Source organism: Coturnix japonica, chromosome 1, assembly GCF_001577835.2.
Source record: "Coturnix japonica isolate 7356 chromosome 1, Coturnix japonica 2.1, whole genome shotgun sequence".
In the NCBI taxonomy this organism is placed as follows: domain Eukaryota; kingdom Metazoa; phylum Chordata; class Aves; order Galliformes; family Phasianidae; genus Coturnix; species Coturnix japonica.
The window spans coordinates 72,494,904-72,519,721 of NC_029516.1; the positions used below are offsets into that span (position 1 = coordinate 72,494,904).

At 42.0% G+C, this 24,818-nt stretch overlaps 1 long non-coding RNA gene across 3 annotated transcripts in view; it reads left to right on the forward strand.

The window, feature by feature from the left end:
* Positions 1-5,316: 5,316 nt before the first annotated feature.
* LOC107320377 overlaps positions 5,317-24,818 on the forward strand; it is a 75,393-nt gene continuing 55,891 nt past the window's right edge. For 2 of the 3 annotated variants that reach the window (XR_001558232.2, XR_004308909.1), the window contains exons 1-2: positions 5,317-5,402; positions 6,728-6,817. This is a non-coding gene — a long non-coding RNA (uncharacterized LOC107320377). Of the gene's footprint in view, positions 5,425-6,727; positions 6,818-24,818 lie in introns of all 3 variants that reach the window. The other variant, XR_004308908.1, reaches the window with a different exon arrangement.

Genomic DNA, 24,818 nt, shown 5'->3' on the forward strand with positions numbered 1-24,818 from the left:
AACTTGGTCATCACTCAACTACAACACTGGGCTACAAATACATTTCCAAATGCACAGTGATTTTAAAGCATTACAAGGCAGAGCAAAGCAGCTTTTCCAGAACTAACCATCTTGCAAATGTTGCTCTTCCAATTCTGACTTATGAAGAGAGACAGGGACTGGAGAAAACTATGCTGCCGCCACCATGGAGAATTCTTAGGTTCAGTGTGATATTAATAACATCATTCTATCTTTTTATGACCTGCTTTCACTATTGCAAGTCTGTTTTCTTTAAGCAAACATATTCTTTTATCCTTAAATCTTGCCTGGTGATGAAAAGAATTCTGAGTAATAACACACACATTCAGACACTGCAATCATTCACACCTTCTGCACTACCTACTATCCGGTGTGTAGCACTGCAAAGCCATGGGGAAATCCACCTGCAAGGAACAGGGCCTAAGCAGGCAGCATAGGCTACTGCACTGAGTCACCATCCCTGGATGTGTTTAAAAACCATTTGGATGTGCTCAGGGACGTGATTTAGCAGAGGGTAGTTAGAGTTAGGGTAGAACGGTTAGGTTGTGGTTGGATTTGATGATCCTTAAGGTCTTTTACAACCTGAGCAAATCTATGATTCTATGATTACTGTGAATGTCTTTGGGAAGCAACCAAACACTAATAGAAAAGAAGCTTAAATAATCCCATGAAAACGTATTGGAGACTTACAATCAGTAGAAATGCAGTGAACCCAAAAACCTGTTTTAGCTAATATGTGAGTATGTCCTTTTTTTCCTCTCCTTTCTTATTTTTTCATGTTTTCTTTCTATCTATCTTTCTTTTTTGTTCCACAGCATGATGCTTAAAGGAAGCAGGAACAGGAAGAGAGAGCCCAGAGAACAGTAATGAGTGTAATCAGCGTTCTGGCAAATATGACCCATGAAAAAAGATTGAATTAATTGGGGTTAATTAGCCTACAGAAAAGGAGGCTGAAGGGGGAAGGTGTGAACAGTCTTCTAGTATATAAAAGACTGCTGCAAGGAAAAAGACTATAAACTTTTCTCCTCACTCATGGTGGATAGGACAGGAAATAATGGACTTAAATTACAGCAGGATTTGAGTTAGAAATAAAGGCCTTGGTAGTGGAGAACTACAGTGGATTGCCTGAGGAGAGCATGGAGACTCCATCATTCGAAAGCATTTTAAGAACAGATTAGCTTGCATTTTTCGGGCATGGTTTAGTTCTAGTTCATCTTATCTCAAAGCAAGGGGTGAGCCAAGTGATGTCCTGAGGTTCCTCCATATCTTGTTTCTTTGTGGTACCAGGTGTGCTTGAGATTCAATGAACTTTGCACATGGGTGGGAGCACTGGACAAGAAGAATCTTCTTGGACAAGAAGAATGATCTAATCATACCTAGTGTGACGTGAGAATTAGTTCAGTACTCCCTAGAGCTGTGCTGAATAATACTCTCAAATACCTGTTGAACATACAATCTACTGGGCTCTCTCCCACTTCTGGTGGGAGTTACATATTAGGGGGAGAGCTGGAAGCAAAGAGTGTTGAAACAAGAAATGTTCTCTGTATTTCATATTATAGGATTTATTTTATTTTATTTTATTTTATTTATTTTATTTTATTTATTTTATTTTTTCTCCCTGAAATGGTTCAAGATAGTTTGGATAAACTACAAAGTTTGTTAAAATGTTAAAGCTGTGTTAGGGATTCAAATTGGTTTTCAGAGCAGTTCTCGAAACCATCTTTGTATTGGTCCTTATTAGTGTTGTAGTCACTCCTGGAAGTCCTTTTCCTTGTTCTGGTTACTGCTGTTCCCGATCTTTCTCTTTTTAACCCCAGAAAAATTAAGCAACCAGCCCATCTGAAAGGCACACATTTCCTTCTCCTCTTTCACCCTCCCCCTGTCCTTTCAGCCTGGTAAAGACCATGCAATTCTTATGCTGTCAAAACCTGACAAAACCAAGCAGAAAAAATACTCTTTGCAGTGCTTTCCCATGTCACTAGTTGCTTTTCCCCTCAGAGGAGGTGAACTGGGTGTCTCTGATTGCTTCTTTGACCATATGGTGACACCATCTCTGTCTTTGTCATTTCATAACATTCAGAAATGTTCACTCCCAGCCCCCAAGGTCTCTCCTGTGCTGTCCCAGATGTTATGCAAAATACAGCAGGCATTTATCACCCCAGGCATATTTAGATGATTTATAAGGCACTACCACCTGCCCTTCAGTCTCCCAGAAACATGTGCTGCTGACATTCGACAAGGTAAAGCTTGTTCCTCAGGCTTAAAGACCTGGTGACAGGTTTTGCAAACCAGGTGGGCTGGCTTTCCTGCACTCTAAGAAAAAAAAATAGTGAAGAAGGGAAGGAAGAAAGCAAGTAGTTTGCCAAAGGCTGTTACATCAGACCAGCCCCTGTTCCTAATGTTCATGAAAGCATGGGTCGTGTTTTCTTGATGCTGTTACATGGAGGTGCAGATCACACACACTTTCCTAGCTAGGCTGTGCCAGACGAAGGGTGTACAGACTCCAACTTTTGGCACAGGGTCTCTGCCTGAGGCAAGATGCTTTTCATACCTGCCTCCTGAGGGGTTTTTCTCTCTGCACCCTGCAGCTTGTTTTAGCTATCTGAATGGGGTTAGCAATGACCTGTTATTAAAGCTGAGCTTGAAATGAGGAAGGGGGTGTTGACAGGAGGATCTCAGCAGATCTAACCAAGCAATAATGTCTTCTTGGCTGCCACTGGAAGACAATATGGCACTAAACCTTGATGTCTGTGATTATGGATATGCCATTGAACCCACACAAAGAGAGCCACAAAACCTCACATTATTACCCAGAAATCCAATAATGTTTTTTCCTGATATGTGACAGACAGGAGATAAAGACAAGGAGACATTAGGCTGGTTCTACGTAGAATGGGAACATCTTTTGTGCAAAGCTATCTGCAGACTCTTAATAGTCAGCTTCACTGGTCTCCTGAATAGACTGGGTTGGTCATCTCTACCTTGTACAGCTGTCTTAGCCCCACAGTTATTTCAGGCAGAGGCAGTGTTCTCCCAAGAAAAGCTGATCCCAGTAAGTGTCTAGAAGTTGCTTGTAAGTACTGCTCTTCACTCCTGCTGCCTAATCAAACCCTGATTTATAATACCTGTGTGCATTCACAGTCATATTCTGCCCCTCCTGATCACAGCACCTGTTCTCAAGCCTTGAATGTCTTGTGACATGGGTCTCACTGTGTGTTAAAACACAGAAGGCAGCAGAATCCAGCATTGTTCATTCAAAATACCTGAAGGTTACTCGGTAGGTGAGGTAGGTGCGAGTAGTGCACCTAGTTCCTGTGAGCACCATTTGTTGAGCCCGGACCATTTGTTTTGGATGCATTCAGCAGTAGAAGGTGACTTGCAAAGTACTGGAGCGAGCTAAACCTTGCTCACTGAGCCTCTTTTGTACATTGACAGGCCGACATGCCCTCTTCTCATAACGGCTATATTTTTCCCTGCTTACAGATAGCATCACCCTGAGCCCTGTGGCCAGGACGTTTTTACACCATCTGCAATATTTCCTTACTGATAAGAAATGCTAGATTTTGGTCCCGCAGCTTTCTGACAAAAGGAACAATGGCTCTTCCTCTAGAGCAAAGGGCTGGAGGCGTTGTCTATTATCACGGTGGCTTTGTGTTTCTGAAGGCAGATGTTTGGTTAGATACAGATTCTCCAGGTATCCCTTAGGCTGTCACCAGAATTTATAAAACAAAAACCCATCTGACCCTTAGCGACAAGATACGGAGACAGGTAAACCTCTGTTAGTCTGCACATACCAAGTAAATGAGGCTGGAAAAACCTCCAGAGTCCACTGCAGTACTGGAGAAGGATTGTCTCCCAGACAGCTCTGCATGAGTGAAGCAACAGGCTTTCCACTGGGAGACAGGTCAGTGTCTCCATTATCGAGTGTGCCCATCAGAGGCTGCATCTCCACCCTTTTAATTTCACCCTATTCTTCATAGCTGTAAGACCTCTATGCCTCTCAGGACAATTATTCTTCCATCCAATACTTGTAGTGGGTTAAGTATGCTCCTCTGGGCATAGCTAGGCAGCTATACATATTTAGCTCACTTTTCCTCCCCGGGAATAAATTTCCCCAGCCCTTTAATCATGTTTACCGCTCTTCTCTGAATCTCTACAGCACTGGTGCTTTGCACTGAGCCTCATTCATCTCTGGGCTTTTTTGACGAGCTGTGAAACCTCATATTTGGTGGACTGTTTTTTTTTCCCTCCTTCTAAAAGAGAGGCAATCCAGTGGAGTAGCTAGCACTCTGTGTTGATGGTCTCCTATGACTATAGCTTATTACCCCTCCAAACCACTGGGTGATCTTGGTGGTCAGTCACTTGTTGCAGTGCTTACAGTCACTGTAAACTGAGACAGCAATGGTTTCATATCCTATGAAGTGCTTGAAGATCTGCATGTATGTGCAAACATAAGAGAGATGAGTAGAGGTCTCAGAGGAAAAGAGGACAGCTAGATCTTGAACTGGGGTGCAATTACATTGCTGAACAAGTTCACCTCCCTCTGATTCTTTGTTGTCGACAAGGAACCAGGACATTAACTCTCAATAAACGAAACCATATGCGAAAATTGCTAAGTCATGGCCTGAACCAATGATTGAGCACCTGGTGAAGGGACACAGCCAGCCCTGGGAGCACAGGTGAAAGCAATTCACCAGAAGTGGTGGAACCAGGTTCCACCCTTCCCTAACAGGGAGAAGGAACAGAAAAGTTAGTGGGGAGTAGATCAGCCATGACATTTGTGTCCTGCTAAAGCTTTTGGCCATGTAGATGATGGAGGAGGAATAAAGGCAAGCAGAGGCCTACTCTCGGTCCAAGCCATTCTTTCACTGGCTAAGCTATGCTGTATAGCTTATATTAAGCTTAATATTATATTAAGCTTATGCTATATAGCTATATTTGCTATAGCAAAGCAATCACTTTGGCCTAGATATGAACAAAAGAGATGGGTGCAAGGAGAAGGAGCCGGTAAAAGGTGAAGAAACAAAAGCTGAGACATTCAGAATGAGCAGTGGAGAGGTTCTGTTATTTCAGCCATGTTTCTACTGCCATACAGAAATGAACACTGTTGGGAAAGTTATTCAGTACACTGGTTACCTACTGTGAACTTCTTGTGAAGGGAGCTGTGCTTTCCCTCAGTACCTCTCAGCTGAAATAGATCCAGAATTACTGAGCTGAATTATGAGGTCATAGTATGTTCATAGGTGGAGCCTAGGCGCAAGGGGTGGGCAAGGAGCACAGCACGTTCACATGGATGGCAGCCCAAATGTGCCAGTCACACAAGCAATCTGATCTCATCTGAAAGAAGAGAAGCAGATGTCTGACAACAGGCTTTATCTGAAGAGGTGAGGAGTCGCTTACAAAGGGGTATGTCTTAGAAAATAGATTCCAAATATTGACTTCTATTTAGCACAAGCCATGTCTCTTTGCCAGCAAGTGCAAAAGCTGCTTAGCTAGAGATCTGAACAACTTGGGGAGAAATCACCACTTGTTTTCCTGTTTAAGCAAAGATGCTTTCTCTTAATGATAACCAAAGCAGGAGGCAGCATCTCTTGGCAAACAAAGTGACATTAAAAGCATTTGCTGGAAATGCTTTCTCCTTTGTTCCTGAAAAATGTTCAGGGCATATTGATAAAATAGCAGAGGGTGAAGTTGTGCAGCAGGGGCTCAGCTACGGTAATGTGAAGTTTGGGAAGGGAATGAACAGAGGGATGGTGAAGACCCTCTTGTGAGATCTAGGAGTTTCATCCTCTGGGAAGCTTCTTATATTAAACCTACTAATCATTTGATGCCATCTGGCATCATCCAAAGGCAGAAACTATGCTCTTCCAAATCATGTTTAGAAGATACTTGGATACCTCACTTCTAGCAGGGAAATGATTCACCAGCACTGGATTGAAAAACAAAACAAAACAAAAAAACACTGGGGAAATCATCCCTAGCATACAGATGATTCTGGGAGCAGAGACTGGCAACGTACCTTTGAACACATCACTTCCCTGCACTCATGGGATAAATGCAGCAGAAATGGCTGCATCCACAGGCTGTTCCCCCACTCACCTCTCCTTAGAGTATGGTAGATCTTAAGATACAAGCCCCAAACCCTGCTGTAATAAAATGTATGGTTTTATCCATGGCAAGTGGAGAACAAACAAAAAACAAAAACCAAATAATAATAAACTGGCATTTTACATACTCCCTGAGAAACTTTAGCTACAGTGGTACACAGGGTATTTGGAGAACTGGAGCAAGATAGCAACAGCAACTAATCTTCCCTAATATCTGTTACTTTAACTTGCTTCAGTCCATTAAGTCTTACAGGAATTTATAACATCAGACCAACTTGCTTGGCCTACTGATACCTTACAGTGCTCAGCACCACAAGGTTTGCTGTCTGCTGCTGAGGTTTACACACAGATGGAGCTCCATGCTCGTTTGCAGAGTTGTGTCACCTGTGTGGTTTAATTAACTCAATCAGCCTCAGGTGGCCACTCACCCTCACCATTGGTCCAGGAGCTACTTTTAGTTGCCAATGTATATATCTGACACTGTTTAGAGTTGGTAGTTCTGTCCTGGTGAATGGTCTCCTTGCTTGGACCTGCTTCTGCTCACTAAACTGTGAGCAGAATCTGTTCCTGCTTCCAACCTTGGCTTTTTTTCTGGATTCCAGAGGATTGTGCTATGTCTTCGGAGGTGTGTGGTTTAGCACCCCACTTCATCTTCTCGTGGAGTACCTGTGCTTTTCCTTTGTCTGCTGCAGGTAAGTGAACTTATCCTGATGGGAAAATAACAAAAAGAGCATTGTTTTGTTGGCTTTTTCAACTGCTGATCTAAAAAGCTGTCTGTGCAGTTTGATTTCAGTAATGGAAATCAAAGGGTTTGGAGTAAGTGATTGCGAACAGGAAATGACAGAAAAAGAATCTAGCTTTTTTGCATGTAGAGAAGAAATCTGGGCTGCCTATTTTACTCACTTGTTTTTGCTGTTTCTGATGCTGATGTTTTAAAGTCTGCCTTACAGATGAGCATCTAGAACATGTCTTCTTAGGAAAGAAGTTGAAGTAAAGCATATGGATGAGCATTTAAGAGTATGAAGTAGTTTGTGTTAAAGGTGAAAAGTGGTGAGGTTAGAGATGGATGCATGTGGTATCTAGGAAGGGGGAAGGGTACATCTCACTGTGTTGCCAACCTGTCATACTCGCTGCTGCCTGATGAGCTCAGCAGAACTCAGAAATGGGGGGATATAGGAACAGCCAGTGAGAACATTCACAATTACATTAAGTGATGTAAAATTGCAAAAGGGGTACAAACTGTTGTGTATCAGCCAGTTAATGACTGATGGTATTCAGGAGGGAACTTCCTCTGTTGATAGGCTGTTAATTGCATAATGGCATGCTCTCCTCTGCAGCTTCTCATGCTGCTCACAGCTGGAGTTGGGACCCTGTGTTGCATGGCTTGCAGACATGTTCTGGTCTAGCAGTTGTACTGCTTGTTCCTCCATTTTGTGAGGCACCAGCATGGGATGCATTCACAATATGGGGAGTGAGGTGGCAGCCACTTAGTGGCAGGTGAAATTATTTGCATACTGATGCGTTGACAGATGCTTGAATTGTACACAAACACAATATATGAAGCTGTGCACTGAAGGAGTGGCACGCATTTCTAAAATAGAGTATGTCTTGCTGAGGAGTTCTCTCACTCCTGCTGCTTGTTCACCCATCTCCAGTCTTAATGAATTCAACAGAGTGTTATAAAATCGTCTTCTAGTTTGAGCTGCAAGTGTTGTATACTTGTTCTTCCACTGGCTGTCCATGGCTGCTTTAGCTACAGGTTGATGCTGTAGGAGATGAGATTGGGGCTGAGGCAGTGAAAATAGTGCTCAGGGCGGTATGAGGCTGCACAAGCCTCATGGTGGTTAACAGAAGCAGGAACTCAAGGAGCAGCTGTGTCAGAGCCAAGGCAAGAAAATCTGATTAGGCTGTGGGACTTCTGAGGCCTTTATTAAAGTCCAAGGGGATTGTAAATGAAAAGAGCAGGAGGAATTCCCTATGCAGGGATGAAGGAAAAAGCTTCCTTGCATTTTTCTAGATTAGGAATGATGTGAGAAGAATCTGTTTCGGAGCTTTCTAGAATCTTCCTTGAGACAGAAGTTTGTGCTAAAATGAATATTACTCTAAATTTGTGTTATTTTCTGATGCACCAACAGGTGGTTTGTGTAATGCTCCATCTTGTCTCTGTTTGCACTGTAGTCATATTTCCCAGACACGTCTCAAATAGGTTATGAAGAAGGAAAGTAGAGCTTACCCTGAAAGTGTCACCCCTAATTAATATCCTCCAAGGCAGCTCCCTAATTAGTATGCAGATCTGGTTTCGGTGCAGCTTGTTAATGGGCTCACTCCTCTGAGAATGGTAATTAGGTATGACACTGATGTACTACAGTGTTAGAGGAAGCTGCCACAAGACTAGGTCCTCTGGACAGGTAAATGGCAGAGGCAGCAGTTGCTGTAACAGTAGAGTAGGCCATGCTTGGGCAAATCCATCTGGGGTGAGAGAATAGTGAAGAGGGGGAAATCTGACTCAATTCAAGTAAGAAGCACGATGTGATCAGAGATCTGGGTGGCAAATGAAGTGAGCAAAACCCATTACTAGATTGTCCTAGATTCTTCATGCCTGCATCTACTCACGCTTCTAATCCCTGTGCTGCAACACCTCTTCCTTATCACTTAAGTATTCCGATGTTCTACCAAGCTCTGAAAAATCCTATCAGTTTTGTCCTTAGTACTTCTATAGCTTCCTATTTCTGCTCTTTTCATGACCAAAAAGGTGTTTGATTATATGGTAGTCCTGTGACAGTGATAGGAAGGGACAGACTCATTCTGTAGTAACAAAATCTGGTTTCTAAGGAAATGTTCCTTACCAAACTACTACAGTCTGCCATCTTTAATCTTTTACTGGGACATAACCTAAAATGTTATATGTATAAAACTTAAGAACAATCCTGCACAAGTCCTTTAATGCCTTTCACAGTACTAGACTTCAGAAGAGGAGGCAAATGGAAAAACTCCTTTCTGTTAGACTAATTAGTAGGTCCCTCCCCACACTGAAGTATTACCAAAGGTTTCCTACCCATTTTCCTAAACAAGGCACTGGAGTAAGGTTTCTGAAATGCTGGGGTATTTAATTCTGAATGCTATGTCCTTCTAGATAAACTTGTGTTCGGACCCTAAACAACTGGCTTAATTTTAACATCCCAGGCTGTGCTTAGTGAGGTGTCAAGCACAGCCAAAGTAGTAGCTCTATCATCTGCATACAGCTCTCATCAATAAGCCTTGAAGCAAAAGAGTGCAGAGCAGCTGGGGCTCCAATCCCTCACTGGCACCCCTGAAACAAATAATATTGTGCAGATAAATGCCTGGTCTAAATGCACAGAATTTGCTTTTCTTTGGAGGAGCTGCCACAGCACTTCTCAAGCTCAGAGCTTGGTAGTCGTGAAGACTTCTAATCTCTTATGCTTGATCCCCTCCAGTCCGGGCTCTGTTCCCTCGTCTGCCCTGGCCATGTCCTTGAACCCTGTGCCAATCCTAAAGGCTCTTCCCAAGCCTCTTGTATGGATTGTAGGAGGAACTTGAAATGCTTTTTTCTTTTCTTTTAAGGGGACCTTTTGTCCCCTTAAAGCATTGTCCCAAGACAATTGGGTGGAAGCGACATTTCAGTTGCCCTCAGATATTTCATAACTTTAAATATTTTATAACAAATTAAATGTTAATTGTGTGCTGTCCAGGGGAGAAAATCATTGTAATATTCAATTAACATTTAATATATTAACCATCAAATATTTAAATTGCTCCTACCCAACAGATGTATTTCCTTGGCATTTTCCAAAAGGATCTGACTTCCTTCCACAGAACTATAGAGAGTAACTTGAAAAGGGAGGTGGGGGTGAGTGGGAGGGAAGATCATGCTTCTGCGCATGTTTTCTTGCTTTGCGAAGCTTTCCAACACAATATAAGAGCTCTGGATACTAGCATGGGGAAAAGCAACAAGCTGATAGTCCCTGCAGTATGGCCTTGCTGTTCTGTTATCTTACCCTGACTACCAGTTATGATGTATTTCAGAAGGTTTTAGGATCTCTTCATTATACAGTTACCTCCTTAAGTCACTTCAGTGCCTCTTCGTTGTGCTGTGCATCAAAATTGGCCTGTGTCCTCAGAGCCCTACACCTCATGGCCCTGCTTATATTTCCTGCTTAGCTTGTTTTTTACAGCTTCTCCCCTTGATCCAGCCCTGGTGATCACTACTTTGAACTTCTTCCTTCACTAAGAGGTCTGTTTTTCTTCCTGATACCCTCATGTGCTTTTAATAGTTTTCTATCCTGTCTGTTCATCAAGTTGCTGTCTTATGCCAAAACTAGCAGACCTTTTCTTCATTCCCTATGAAGAAATGGAAACATTCCTTGGTTACAGCAACAAAAATGATGTGTCTGTTGGAGAGAGACAATAAAAATCAGGTCTTGTGAAGTTCGTGTATAACATAGGTGGCACATTGACTAACAGCAGTATTAGGCTAATTGCATGGAACAATGTGTATACATTAGTAAACAAGACATATATTAACCTTGTGGAAGTGGGTATCCTGAAATAAAAACTGTGGGAACATGCACTGACTTGAAGGTCTGACTTGCTCTGTGCTGATTATGTAAATGATTCTGGTGTCCTGGTATTAATGAACTGAACATTGTGCTTGGGATGCTGTCAGGGATGTCAGAGTGGGAGGCAAGTGGAAGATCTGTCCCATCTGTGACTGTTTCATCTTAGTGGACAATCACATTCATAAATCTTGACCTTAAGCCTCTGGCAGCACAATGGCCCTTTTGTGAGGTGTCCAGTGGTGTTAATGGTTGTGGGGGGGTTGGGTTGCAGCATCCTCCAAATGTCTGACCCCATGTGAATTCTGCAAGCCAGCTTTGTGTTTCTCAACAAGATTCCAGTTATGGGTATTTTTCACATTCCTTGGGAAAAATCTTTATCAGTTCACATTCCTTGCTCTGTTACAAAATTGTGGTGCTCTCACATGGTTCCTTGTGTGGCTTGGCAGAGCTGAAATGGGTATTTTGCTCCTTGCTGCACAAACCTCAGTAAGTCAGATGTAGTGGATGTACTCTGGGGGTCTTGTTTCAGAATTGGGGCCCACAGCAAAAGCTGAACATGGCAGAGTGCATGGTGAGAGATGTGAGGATGGAATGCTTCTCTTCAGTAGATAAGGCACTGACACTTCTAGTTAGCTTATCAAAGTAAAAGATCTTGATTGTGGAATAAAGCCAATGGGGAAGAATTTATCCTATTTAGGACAGCTCTTTAATCTAGCAGTAGCAGGTATAAAGAGCTGTGAGAAGTGGAATCTAGGCAAACTAGGAGTTAGAAGTAAGGAACAGTAGAGAAATTAGCTGTTGGAGGAGTTCAGTTGAAAAGTGGCGGAGTTCACCGGTACTTCAGCCCAGTATTGGCAGCCTTCAACGTGGACTGCGTGGTGTGAAACAGATGTTGTTAACTGTGGTTCCTCAGCTGTTGGCTGAGGTTCTGTATTGGGTTCTGTAGAAGGTCAGAATTGCCCTGATTGCTCTTAAGGCCTTCATCTGAGTAATTTGAGATTAAAGTCGTGGTTTTGCAGCATGCTTCTGCCTTGGTATGTTATCTTTAGTGCACTGAAGGATCTGAGGCCATAGGTCATGGCACTCCTCTGAGGTTATCTGCTTGTGTTCATACTTGCCAGCTTTCTCATCTTGGTCAGATATGCCAGATTACTGTAGCCAAATGGTGCCTAATATAGGCTATGTTCATATGGCTGTAGCTTCAGGCCTTTGTTCTTGAGTTCTGATGTCCAGCACTATAAGCCTGTGCCCATAGCAGTGCTCCTGCTATGGGGCAGAGAATTCTCTTTCCATACCTTGATCCCATCACAACTGTGAGGCTGGCTGTCCTGCCTCACTGCTATGCCTGCCTTTCCTTCCAGGTGAAAATGAGGTGCTGAGGTGACAGGGGAGAATAGTGCAGCCTCTGGTCTCATTCCAAGACAAGTTTGCAAAATACTGTAGTCGTAAAGATGGCTAAGCTGAGGTTAACTCCTATGGTCTCTCCTACTGTTACCTCCACAATAAATTGCCCACATATCTTTCTGATGGCCTTTTTGAAGTAGAACAGATCAATTATTTAGAAATATAGCTATACAGTATTCTAAAATAACAAGCCCTTAGAAACAGCACATTGAGTCTGCAATGATGTTTGCAGAGCACACAGCTAATTGGTGTGAAACTGTTATTTACAAACAGTTTATCTCCTTGCTTATAGGTTTCTGAGAGGGAAAGAACAGTGATGGTTGAGGGGATGCTCTTGGCAAAGTGCTGGCTCTCTGAGAAATAAAATGGCAGTGGCATCTTCTCTGCCTTCTGCAGTCAGAGGTGCTTTTGCTGTGAACTTTCTTCTATGTCTGTGCAGTACTATGTATTCTATTTCCTTGAGGGCCAGTGCTTTTGTACACAGTGTGTAAAGAAGCATTAAGGTAGCTCTTAGGAGCTCGAGATTCTTAAAGATTTGGATACGTACAACTTTACTGTTTCATGTCTAACTCCCTTCTCTGGTGAGACCTGCTTGGGACTATCTGTTTTCCCCCTTCTAGGGTGATTAATGAGCAGAGGAGAAAAAGAAGACTGAAAACCACAGTGTTCTCTTCTCTCCTGCTAGGGCTAGGTAGTGGGGAGGAAGATCTGAGATTTAACTGGTGATCACAGAACTGAGGAGCCTGGGACACCACTGGGTTTCCTTGTTAAGATAAGGTGCATACCTTCAGGGCATGCTTATGAGAAGCATTGGCTGTCAGCTTTCTGTATCTCCTAACCAACTTGGGAGAAAGAGTTGTTTTGAGGTAGGGGCTCAGGGAACAGAAAGAGCCTCGCTATGAAACAGCTGTGAGGATTCTTATGAATAGCAACATGCCCGTACAACTTCCGTATCTCTGTGCTGAAAGCAATGCAGAGCGCTTTCTGATAAATGAGCAGATCTCTGGTTCTTCTAGGAGCCATTGCCAGAATTTGGCTTCATTTAGATGATGGTATTTGGTTGTGGTTTTCTATTCAATCCTTCCTTCAGACTGCACAAAGCAAGTCTGGAGAGTATTTAGTCTGATCTCTAGAGAAGCTTCCAGTTCCCTTTAGTGTTCCTTGCCTCAAGAATAAGGAGCAAAGAAATATCTATCCAGAACATGCAGTGATGGCTTATGTAATGAGGAGAAGATGACTTTTCTTGCTCTAAGGGAGCCCATCTGTAGCAAGAAAGAGGTGCAAATCTGGGGCCCATAGTTCAAGAAAGATGTGAAGTTTTTGGAGCAGGACCATATGCTCTGACCTGCAAGGAAACTGCCCCATCTTTGCTTTGTATTTTAGACTGTTTCCTCCACAGGAGAAGAATTGTGCCTTTTTGCTCCTGTGCAGCATCTGGCAAACCGAAGGCACCTGGTGTACTGTCAGTACTTAACAAATTAAATAGTAATAATACAAAGATACCTAGAGAGATTAGAGACTTGGTATAAAAACAAATGAAGATTCAGCTTGGTGGAAATGAAAGCTAATGTGTCTGGCAGCGGTGGAAGCATGGAGAAATACAGCCCTCTATGAATATTTGAAGTGTGTAAACACCAAGTAAAGAAGGAATTAGTTAAAGTGTGTGAGGCAGAGCTAGCAGTGCTAGAAAGAAATCGGAATGAGAAAACCCTTACAGTGAAGTTCGTTGAGCTATTAGGTAGTTTCCAAAAGGAAAGGCTAGAAATTACTTTGCCAGGGATGCAATAAAAATACTATAACACAGACTGAAATTCTGGGACCATTGAAGTTGGTGAGGAAATTTGCTCTGACACCACTGAAGCCAAGATTCCCTCCCCAGATAAACATAAAAGTGAATTGGCAGAAAAATTGACCTGTGATTGAGTGTTTGCTGTTTACAAAGCTGTTTTGATAGCTTCCCACCAATGCAATATATATAAAGGTGGCTTAGGAGAAAATATCGACATAAAAACCCTAGTATGGTATTGTATATAAACAAGACCAGTGTTTTACAGATTCAGGGCAGTGTGTTATTGTACGTAATCACTGCTAGTGAACATCTGCAGAGTATGCAAATAATATATGAAGGTATTTAATACCAGCACCAGATTCTGTGGGACTTGACAGAGAACAGTGATTTTTCCATCTTTTTTTTTTAACTTGCAGATCCCTATAAAATTGCTTGTGACTGAGGACCCCTTTATGGTAAACTGAATGTATGAGTTTTTAAGGGAATCATAATGTATTTAATGGGTTTCCTAGAGAGTAGAATCGGTATGAAAGCCTTTTTCCTGGGTTATATTCAGTCATGATCATCTTACAAACATGCATCATGGATGTATTTTGATGTGGTTCTTTGTGGGTTTTGAATGCGACTTTATACAAGCTAAGGCTTTCTGACAACTGAAAGAGCTCAATATGTAATGACTGCAGACTTATGTACCTGCATTTCTCTACTTACTCTGGCTCCAAGCCTCATTTTAGCATTTACCTGCAGCTGAAGATTTTAATCAAAACAGCAGTTAATCTTGGCTGAAGTATAGTGATCTCAGCTGCTCATCACCAGAAGTTACCACCTTCTGTTAGCATAGCTATGTGTGTAATTATTTCTTGGTAAAACTGATAGATGAACTAAATATGGGGTGATAATGCCTCTGTTTGTCAGGAGATCGGAGATGACAAACTGTGGCAGTGGATGAGTAGCTCAGTTTGGTAACTTCTTTCTCCCCGTATGTACTCTACTCCTACATTCAATGTAGGCTTCAAGTTGGAGAAGGTTTCTCTGCCTGCTGAATAAACATCTTTTTTGGGGGCATGTTGCCACCTTCAATGAATTTCTTCTCAAATAAGTGAGAGTAATAGGTAACAGATAGGAAGCTGTAATCAAAAGCTCCTGACCTGAAGAGATCAGAGCAGTATGGTCTGCAGCTACTGAGAGGCAGCGTGACAGCTGGCAACAGAAATAGGATTTTAGTCCTGGAGGCATTTTTGACATCTTAAAATTTCTGTCACCACCTGGGATGAAAAGCCCTGGTTTGTTTATTTAATTTATGAAATTAGATATTTTTAGTTCCATTGCAACATAAATATTTTAAAAAGCATCTGAAGTATTTTCTGAAATATGTATATTTACACTTGGAGGGGTTTTTAGCTAATGCTGAGAGAGTCTCTTTATGCAGTTGATATATTCATGCAGATGCAGTGAAGCTCAGTTCTGTCAGAAAATGGTGATCTGACATAAGACTCAACTGGTTTTAAAGATTTTATCGAAGGGATGTAAAGCTCCTCGCCTGAGACAAGGGACGCCGAGCATGGTTACAAAATGAGAGGATTTGACATGCAAATGCCACACTTGACAGCTCAAAATCAGTGTATTTTGATTTTCCCCTTAATGCTGCATCTATTGTTTTTTTCATGTTGTTCTACTGTCTTGGGAATGATCTGAGAACCTTTACAGGGAAAAAGTCCTAAGAAAACATCAGCTGAATAATCAAGTTCTTAAAAAATAGCTTAATAGGAGGCAATTTTTTTATAATGTGTGCCATGTGAATTTACTGAGGAGAGTGTTAAGTTCATCTGAAGTCTTTGAGCTTGGGTACAAGTAAATCCTAAAGGATGGAGCACAAGTTATTGAACTTGATGGTGTTTGCTTGCATGTGGTGGTGTAAGGCTTCTTTATTATGGATATTTCAGTCTGAAATCTGAGCATTTGTAAGGTAGGAAGCCTATGTTAACAAAGAGACCCAATCTGATGCTGACAGCAGAGCACTGATAAGCAGGGTGTACATGGCAAACTGCTCTAGTGTGCTCCAGTGGAGGCATGGAATGGAGGTGAGGTGTTACCACAAGAGATATAAATTAGTCTTTTGATGTGGAGTTGAAATTTTAAGGTTGAAGTTTTCTGTTGAAAACATGAAACAACGTGGCGGTGGCCAGGGGAAGAGGAGAAATAGGGTTATTGGACTGCATACCGGGGTTGCTTTGTAGCTGGAATGCCTGCATGGGGGAATTTCTTGCAGTGAGTGTGATGGCAACTCAGCTATTAGAACGGTTGGATTTCTTAATGATTACAGCTCATGATCATAGAATTCCTCAAGACTTGTCCCAGCGATATATTCTCCCCTTTCCAGAGAAAGGTCAGATAGCTTCTTGGCCTTCTCTCCTAAAAATGACCTTCAAACTAAAGCCCTTAAAGTCTTCCACTGTTATCTTTCCAATAACTCAAAATTACGTCATTCTCACAAATTAACTGAATCTCTGCCCCTGTCCTTGCCCTCGGCTCCTGATGGATTTTATCATTTAATGAAGTTTGATTCATTTTTTCCCCAAGTTTTATCATTTATTATTAATTTTAAACTTTCTTTTTTGGGTTCAGAGATCGTGAGGCTGCACATTAAGGCCATGCTGTATTTGTAAATGTGGCAAAAAATTTACAAACAAGAGAATGTGCATGTCCCTGTGATACCGAGTTGTTGCATTTAAGGAATTGGGAGACACAAATGGCACTACTAAATTATAGCAGTGTGGATTATGAAGACAGGGTATTAACTCTTAGTTGGGAATGGAAAGTGTTTTCCTTTGAGCTAGTAATTACTGCTGTTCTGGGTTTAACTACAATGCAAACATGAACTGGACGCAGAACCCCATTAAGTGAAGCATTGTGCAAATTGCACAAAGGGAGAAGGAGAAGACTGCTGATGTGTTTTACTCTTAGGAAGTGCTGATGAATTGCAATCATAGAGACTAATTAAAGCATCTGGATGGATAGATAAAATGGACATAAAACAGATTTAATTGACGGAGAGCAGGGGAAGGTTTGACAGTTAATTAATGTTTTTAATCAGCTGTGGATTTACAGGAGGAAAGGGGAAGGAGGAAGCTGATGGGGCTTCAGCTCTTGCTTGGAGCATCACCTTAGGTATGGGAGTGCCTGGGGGTCACGTGTATCTATCTGAACACTCCAGATACCTATCCTCTCCTTTCAGCCTCATCGTGGATGCTTTTGGCCTCAAAAAAAAAAGTTGTTATATGTACAGATTTTTGTCTACTTTTCATTTGTTGACCCTTCATACTCCTGTAAGGGATGTACAGGTATCTCTAGAGAACTCCCATGTGAAGATCTTTGCAGTGTGAATCTGACAAATAGATCAAGGCCCTAGAGATCTGCAGACCACAGGTTGGAAACCTGTCATCTTGTATGTGATGTGGAAGTTCTAAAGATGTGTCCCTCGACTGAGATCTGTTAAGGTGAAAAATATAGCAAATAAAAGCATGTGTGGCCTCTAGGTTTACAAGGAAGTTATTAATACTTGGTACCACTGTGAATGAGGAGCTCTGTCCTTTACGTGATCTTGTCACACGTGACAGTCTTTCCAGTGTCTGATATGAGTGAAGGGGGAGCCATTACAGACAGCATTAATACAAGAGCATGTAATTTTTTGTTACTAGAACTCAAACGGGTCTTACCTTATGCTAACATGTGTATACCTTGAAACAAACACTTGAGAATATTTCCCATTGCTCTTATTTAAAAAATAATTTTAAGTGGGAAAAAGTCAGTAGTAATTATGAAGAACAAACATATCAAATAGCAACAAATAGGGCAATTATATGCACAACTTCAAGTTCCAGTTCTGTACTGGCCCTAATTTGCCTTTCTTTTGTGAGATTCAACATTAACTTTGTGCTAAGGGTATGGAGGTAGAAGGATTCTTTCTGTTCCAGCCTACTGTAACCTGCTCCTTCAGGGATTCTCTGTGTTTTGTAGATAGTAGAAATGCTTGGGCTGGTAATAATCACATTTTTCTCTGGACCGTAAAAGAGTGTGTGTTTGTGACATAAGCTCTACAGTTTTGGGGACTTGTTGTAACAACTGGACAACAATGCTATGTTGTGCCAAGATGGTGCGTCAGATCAATTGAAAGTCGCTAAGGGAAGTCTATGCATTCTGTACAGACAGTGAGGGTAAACAGGACCTTAGATGCTTGTAGTCTTTCCCACAACAATCTTCTAAGGGAAGAGCTATATGTAGGTGGCATTAAAAATAATCATCTAGACCAATAACCCCATCAGTTTTGCTGCTGATTTCTGCATCTTTATATAGATTTAATGTTGTGCCTACTTTCACTGAAGCTTCTTTGCATGTTTGGGATTGAATCACTGATTCCAGTGCCTTGCCTTGTGCAATTGGGCACTGCTCAAAGGTGATATAAAAGATCCTGTATGTTCCCTGGCAGCAACTTAGTGTAACTTACAAGACTGTACAGTCAGGAAATAAATGATGCAGGAGCAAAGGCAGCTCAGTGAAAGGTGCAAGACAAAATGAGAGTGGGAGGTTTTTTATCTTAATTCTGCTTGGTAGTTGCTTTTCTATCTACTCAGTTCTATTGGTCTGTAAATTACAACTACTTATCAACCAGAGGTAAAATGCAATATCATTTCAGTCACTTTGAGTTTGACCCAAAGTGTTTATATCCATGGGAAAAAATGAATGATTGCCATTTATTTATTTATTTTTACAAAAATGATAGGCCATTGTGCAAGAGAAATAAGCCTCAGCTGACATTCACAGCTGTTCTTTTATGTGGGAGGCAAGTGAAGTGAAAGCAGAATGGCATGCGTGTTGCTGCTGGACACTATTTTGGAATCTACAGTTAATCTGCTCAAGGGGGAAAAACACAGGGAGAATGCACTGCTTAGCAATAAAATACATCAATATACCCAACATCACCACATCAATGAACAGTGATTAAATTTATAGCTCTGGCTTCACACTTCCCCTGCTTGCAAGCCCCTGGGGTAGCCTCAGACTCCTCTGCTTCCAGTCCAAACTGGTACAGCCTTGGTGCTTCTGTCATCCAAAAAGTAAAATATTGCTTTGTCGCAACAGAGCTCTTGCATGTCTAAATGAAATATAGAAACATCCCTAATCTTTTTAGGGAAGGTTCAATTGGGAAGAGTCTCCAATCACTGTGATAATCTAATTACACCTAATAAAAGGATGGAAGTGGTTACAATGAATAGATACTATAATCAGTGAAGTCATTATGGCCTCCAGTATGTAGCTGGGTACTCAAAATCAGGTTACTTAAGGAAGAGAAAATTAGTATAACATAAGATTTCTCAGGGAGGTTCATGTGTAAACACTGCAGGTGAAAATCATTTGGACTCTAGTGGAATTTTTCAGAAAAATGAAGGAGATGAGGGTGAGTTACCTGTAGACTGGGAATGGGATGACAAATCTGCTCTGTGAAGAGAGAGCTCTAGGACTCCTAGCATAAGAAGTCAAGCAGAGGGGGCAGGAAACCAGCACGACTGAGTAAGGTTGGGCCGACAGAAAAGGAAGAAATGTACAGGCAGTGGAAGCAGGGATGAGTGGCCTGGGAAGAATACAGAAATGCTATCTGGATGTGCAGGGATGGGATCAGGAAAGCCAATGCACAGAACTTGTTGAAGGATGTGAAAAGACATGTAGGGATTCTACAGGTACTTTGATCAGAATAGATGTGACAAGGAGAGTGTAAATGACAAACCCTCTAAATGACAAGAACTGGCTTCAACAGACAGGGAGAAGGCAACAACTCAACAAGTTCTTTGCCTCAGTCTTCACTGGCAGTCAGGCTTCCCACATCTCTCATGTCCCTGAATGTGAATGATGATCTTTAGGTGAGGACAGTGGGAACAAAATCCCTCCTAGTGTAAGAGCAGAGGAAGTCCATGACTTCCTCATGAAACTGAACATGAGTTGACTGGTGTAGCTTCCAAGCCGATCTCCATCTTACTTGAAAAGTCATGGCTGTCAGGCAAAGTCCCTGGTGACTGGATAAAGGGAAAGAACTCTTATTTTTAAGAACAGGAGGAGGGAATACTTAGGAAACCAGATGATAGTGAGCTTTACATCTGAACTTGGGAAGATTATGGAGCAGGTCATCCTGGAATTGATGCTAGGGTGCATGCAAGAGGAAGAGGTGATCTGAGCTAATCCACATGGCTTCACTAAAGGTGGATTGTGCCTGAACAAGCTGGTGGCTTCCTATTTTCTTTACTTTCTTCTCCAGCCCTCTGAGCATCTTTATGATTCTCCTCTAGACCCACTCCAACAGGTCCACATGCTTCCTGTGTTGGGGGCCTGAATCTGGGCCACCACTCTTTTGATACAGCCCATGAGTTCAAGACCAGGTTGGATGGGACCCTGGGCAGCCTGGTGTAGTTCCATCTGTGACCATTTATTTATCCACTGAGTAGTGCAGTCCAATTTAGAGATGAGGATGGGGTTCAGGATCATGTAGACAGTATCAGTTACTCCTTCCTTTGTCCATTGCTGCTGTTGCTTCTTCATAAAGGCCACTGGATTGCTCAGGGATAATCTGCCCTTGTTGAAGCTGTGCTGGCTGTCTTGGATCACCTCCTTATCTTGCATGTGCTTTAACATCAATGCTTCAGCCCCCCAAGCAACTTTATGATCTTTCTCTGGAATCACTCCAACAGGCTTATGTCCTTTTTGTGCTGAGGGCACCACACCTGATTGTGGTACTTCAGGTGGGGCCTCACAGGAGCAGAGCAGAGAAGGGGGCAATCACTTCCCTCACCCTGATTAATGGTCATCCTTCTTTTGATGCAGCCCAAGATACTGCCGGCCTTCTGGGTTTCAAGACCACACTGTTGGCTCATGTCAAGCTTTTAAGTCACCAGGACTCTAAGTCCTTTTCTGCAGAGCTGCTTTCCAAGAATTCCCAGTCTGTACATGTTATCTGGAATTGTCCTGATTCAATAGCTCTTGCACTTGGCCATGCTGAATCTCTTTAGGTGGTTCTGAAGGAGTTCTACTCTGTTGGTGTCTACTATTACAACAGCACTTCCTTTGTGGTCTCTGGGTCAGAACTATTCTAAACGATCTCAGAGTATCAGAAAAGATGGTGGAGGAGTCCCTAAATTTAGGACGTTTTAAGATCTCTAAATCATAATGAAGAATGAGCTCCATATGTTCTAACACAACTTATCAGTCTTTTGATTAAAGATAATAGTGTGGATTACACAAACTGATTACAGCTGACTCTATCTAGATAAACTTTTGTCAAGCGCCCAGCACTGTAGGATCTAAGCAAGGAAAGATCTAGACTAGAAAGTCATGTGTTACTTTAAAATTAAATAAGTCAAAATAGATGTCGTGTGAGGTGGTGGCAAATTTTCTGCTTGAAGGAGTGAAGGGCTTCTTATTTTACTAAACATTTGTACTGGATTTTCAGCATACAGAGCGATCATAAGCGAGAGATACAAGCACAAAACAAACAAAGTGAGAGCATACAACAGAAAGCAAAGCAAATCAACGCATTACAGGATTTTCCAAAGCACAAATGATTTTTCAGTAAAAAGCACGTCTTGCACTGTATGAGATAAAGAAACGTTTAGCATAAACATGCACCACTGAAACTGATACTAGGAAGAGATAGTGGAACAGGCTGACTAGATTTTTTTTTTTCCAGGCTTTTTTTTAATTTTGATTTTTTTAAAGTTTTTTTTTGCTCCTGGAATTTTTCCAGTTATTTGTTAGTTTGCCGTTTCCAAATTTTGGTTGAGTGGGATCTATCAAGTTTCTTGATACTTCTGAGCCAGGATATGAGCTGGTAATCTTCCAGTTGGTCTCAGAGGTCTGTGGGGGGAGTGACTGAAGCCCCTTTCCCTCCTTGTCCTGTCTGTACCATTGGAAGTGCACTCCTTAGCACTGATTGCTTGTCTTCCAGTGTCGGATAGTCATTCACCAGCCTGTGCATCAGTGGGTTTGAAGACTACCAGGCCTTAGGAAAATGGACTTGAGAACAGCATGTTCATCACAGAGTACTGTATATATGACAAGCTGTATCCAACACATGTGACTGTACTACTCTGAGCTGTCCTTCCTGCTCCTTTGCTGAAGATGACTGGAGAGAAGTTGGCAGAATGTGACATATGCCCGTGCTCCACTGGCTGCAGATTTCAGCTGATGTATTAGTACAAACCCACCCTTCATTGGTAGTTTATGCTAATATGTCGGCCTGAGCTCAAGTATTCAAGGTGTGAGCGCACATTTCTTCTGCTGTACCTGCTGCTGGGGCAGTAACTTCTGGCAGAGGGACAGGGCAGACAGCTGGGGAGAGGTAACATCCTAAATCACTTCATCTAGGCTCTCTGGAGCTCATCTGTCAAATACCTTTATGCACTCAGAATGGGTGTAAATTCATTCTGTTTTGCCTGAACCATCAGTCACACTGTGGAGGACAGCTTGGGACAAGGACATGATGCTTCAATGTGGAGTAAGCCTGTTTCCATGTTGTGTGTCTCTTCTTTTAGTGTTTTTCCCACTCACAAGTATGTAGCACTGAGGACTGGTGATTCAGCATCCCTACTCGCTGGGGGGAGGAGGCTGAGATGGAAAGTCAAGCCTTGCTCCATAGGTGTCCCTGCTGTTTCACTTGCTGGTGTGCTTCCTGCCATGGCTTGCCATGGTCCTAGGAATGTAGCATTGGGTATTCCTTCTTGGATTTTTCTCAAGTACACTTACAGACTGTGAGGGAGAGTGCTAGCTATATATGCCTTTTACTTGTGTAATCCTTAGAAAACATGAGGAATTCAATGTGCTCTGCAGGCACTTGTTATTCAGCCTTGTGGCTGAGCTGTCTCTGGATGTCAGGGATCACTATCCCATTACCTCTTGTACCATCAGTGACTTATGGGAAATAGAAGTCCTGTGTTCAGACCTGGCTGGTAAGACAGCTTCCATCGTCTTCAGTTTTCAGTGTTTTCTTGATGGCATCTCAAACCAACTTGTGCTGTAGCTTCCTAGATAGAATGGAGCATGAATTTATCTCTGCAATTTCCATATCATGTTTATTCAGAATAAGTTGTTTTTGCTTTTCTCAGCCCTGCGGGTTTAACCTGTCTTATGAAATTCAAATATCTCCCTCTTGCTTTCTCTCTTGTAATGCATCTTTCTCTTGCTCCTGGCTCTTTGTTGGCTTTATGGGCTGTGCTAAGCTTGCAGGAGGTACCAGGGGGTTGGAATGGAGACACCCTGCCCTAGCCAGCCCAGAGCCAGTTCTGACCTCTTCATATGGACCACATCCTGTTGTATTGCACAGGATTTGAGTGTGAACGTGACTAAACTGAATGCTTGTTATTATGAAACTTTTTTCCCCATTTCTGCTCCAAGGAATAATATATCAGTGGGCCAAAGATCTAATACAAAGTGTATTAAGAAGATATGAATTTCTCCATCAGCTCAGCAATTTTCAGAGCCTTACTAAAGGAAGCTTCCTATTTTAGGGAATATTTTATCTCTCTACTAATGCCTAATGTGTTGAACTGTTATACAGGGCTTTGCTATCAAAAAATAAGATGATAATGGCAATTCTTGCCTGTGTATCCAATGATTCTTTGTGCTACTTATAGCTTCTTTCATTCAAGGATCTCAAAGCTCTTTATGTCTTAGCTCTTCAAAGGACCCTATTTGCTTAGACACCAAAATCCCACTGAACTGAGTGCTTAGCTCATAGAAGATGCTTTAAATTTTTAATATTTAAATTCTGGTTTTTGCCTATTAACAAATAGGTAAAAATTACAGTATTCCCCTTTGTAATAACACGTGAGGAAACAAAGTTCCTGATGATCTATGAGGGCAAAAATCCTGGATTTGTTTTTCTCCATGTTGCTTTATGATGCATCCCATGTTAGAGCATCCAGGGGAGGTTTAGGTTAGGTATCAGGAAGAACTTCTTTGTAAAGGGTTGTTAAGCACTGGAATAGGCTCCGTAGGGAAGTGGTTGAATCATCATCCCTGAATGTGTTAAAAAACCATTTGGATGTGGTGCTCAGGGACATGATTTAGTTGTTGATTGTTGGAGTTAGGGTAGTATGGTTAGGCTGAGGTTGGACTCTATCTTTAAGGTCTTTTCCAACCTGAGTAATTCTGTGATTCTATGAAGTGTCTAGTGGGAAGCAAAGCAATACATACACCCACACAACAGCTTTTTCATCATCTCCCAAGCACTTGTGCATTGTGGGAGAAGAAGGCCAGCCAAGGAAGATGGTCCAGTAGGCAGAACAGTGGCCTCAAGCCCTCTGGAAGGTAAAATGTCCACATTTAATTAAGTTGTGATTAAGTTTGCCTTGTTTCTTAAATAACCTTTCCCTTTCCTTTTGGCTGCTATTGGGGTATTTTTATTATCTTTTAATTTTTTTATTTTTCTTTTCCTCCTGGAAATACCAGTTTCCACTCATGCTGTGAGATGAAGAACACCTGTTCATAGTGGCAGACTTGCCATCTCTTGCTCAGCTCCTACTGTAGGTGTGGTTTGAACATGCAGCCTGTGCAGGTGTTTTAAAAAGCAGTACGATTCAGAAAATGGATAGATGCTTTAATAAACTTAAGCATTTTTATCCTGTTTTCCCTGTGGAGAGTCACTGGAATAAGGCAAAAAGAGCTGAATGTAGCTGCAAGTAGTTCAGGTCCATTGTGCAACTATAAAGAGCTGGAATATTCCAAGCTTGGATGAGGAGTCTTACTGCTCTATTTACAGTCATACACAGCACATACATCCTCATTTACACAAACAGCATGCTAAAGGCACTCTTTCCCTGTGCTGCACAGGGCTCTGACCTTGCCAGCTGCTGAGGTCAGGCAGCTGCTCTGGAAGGTATT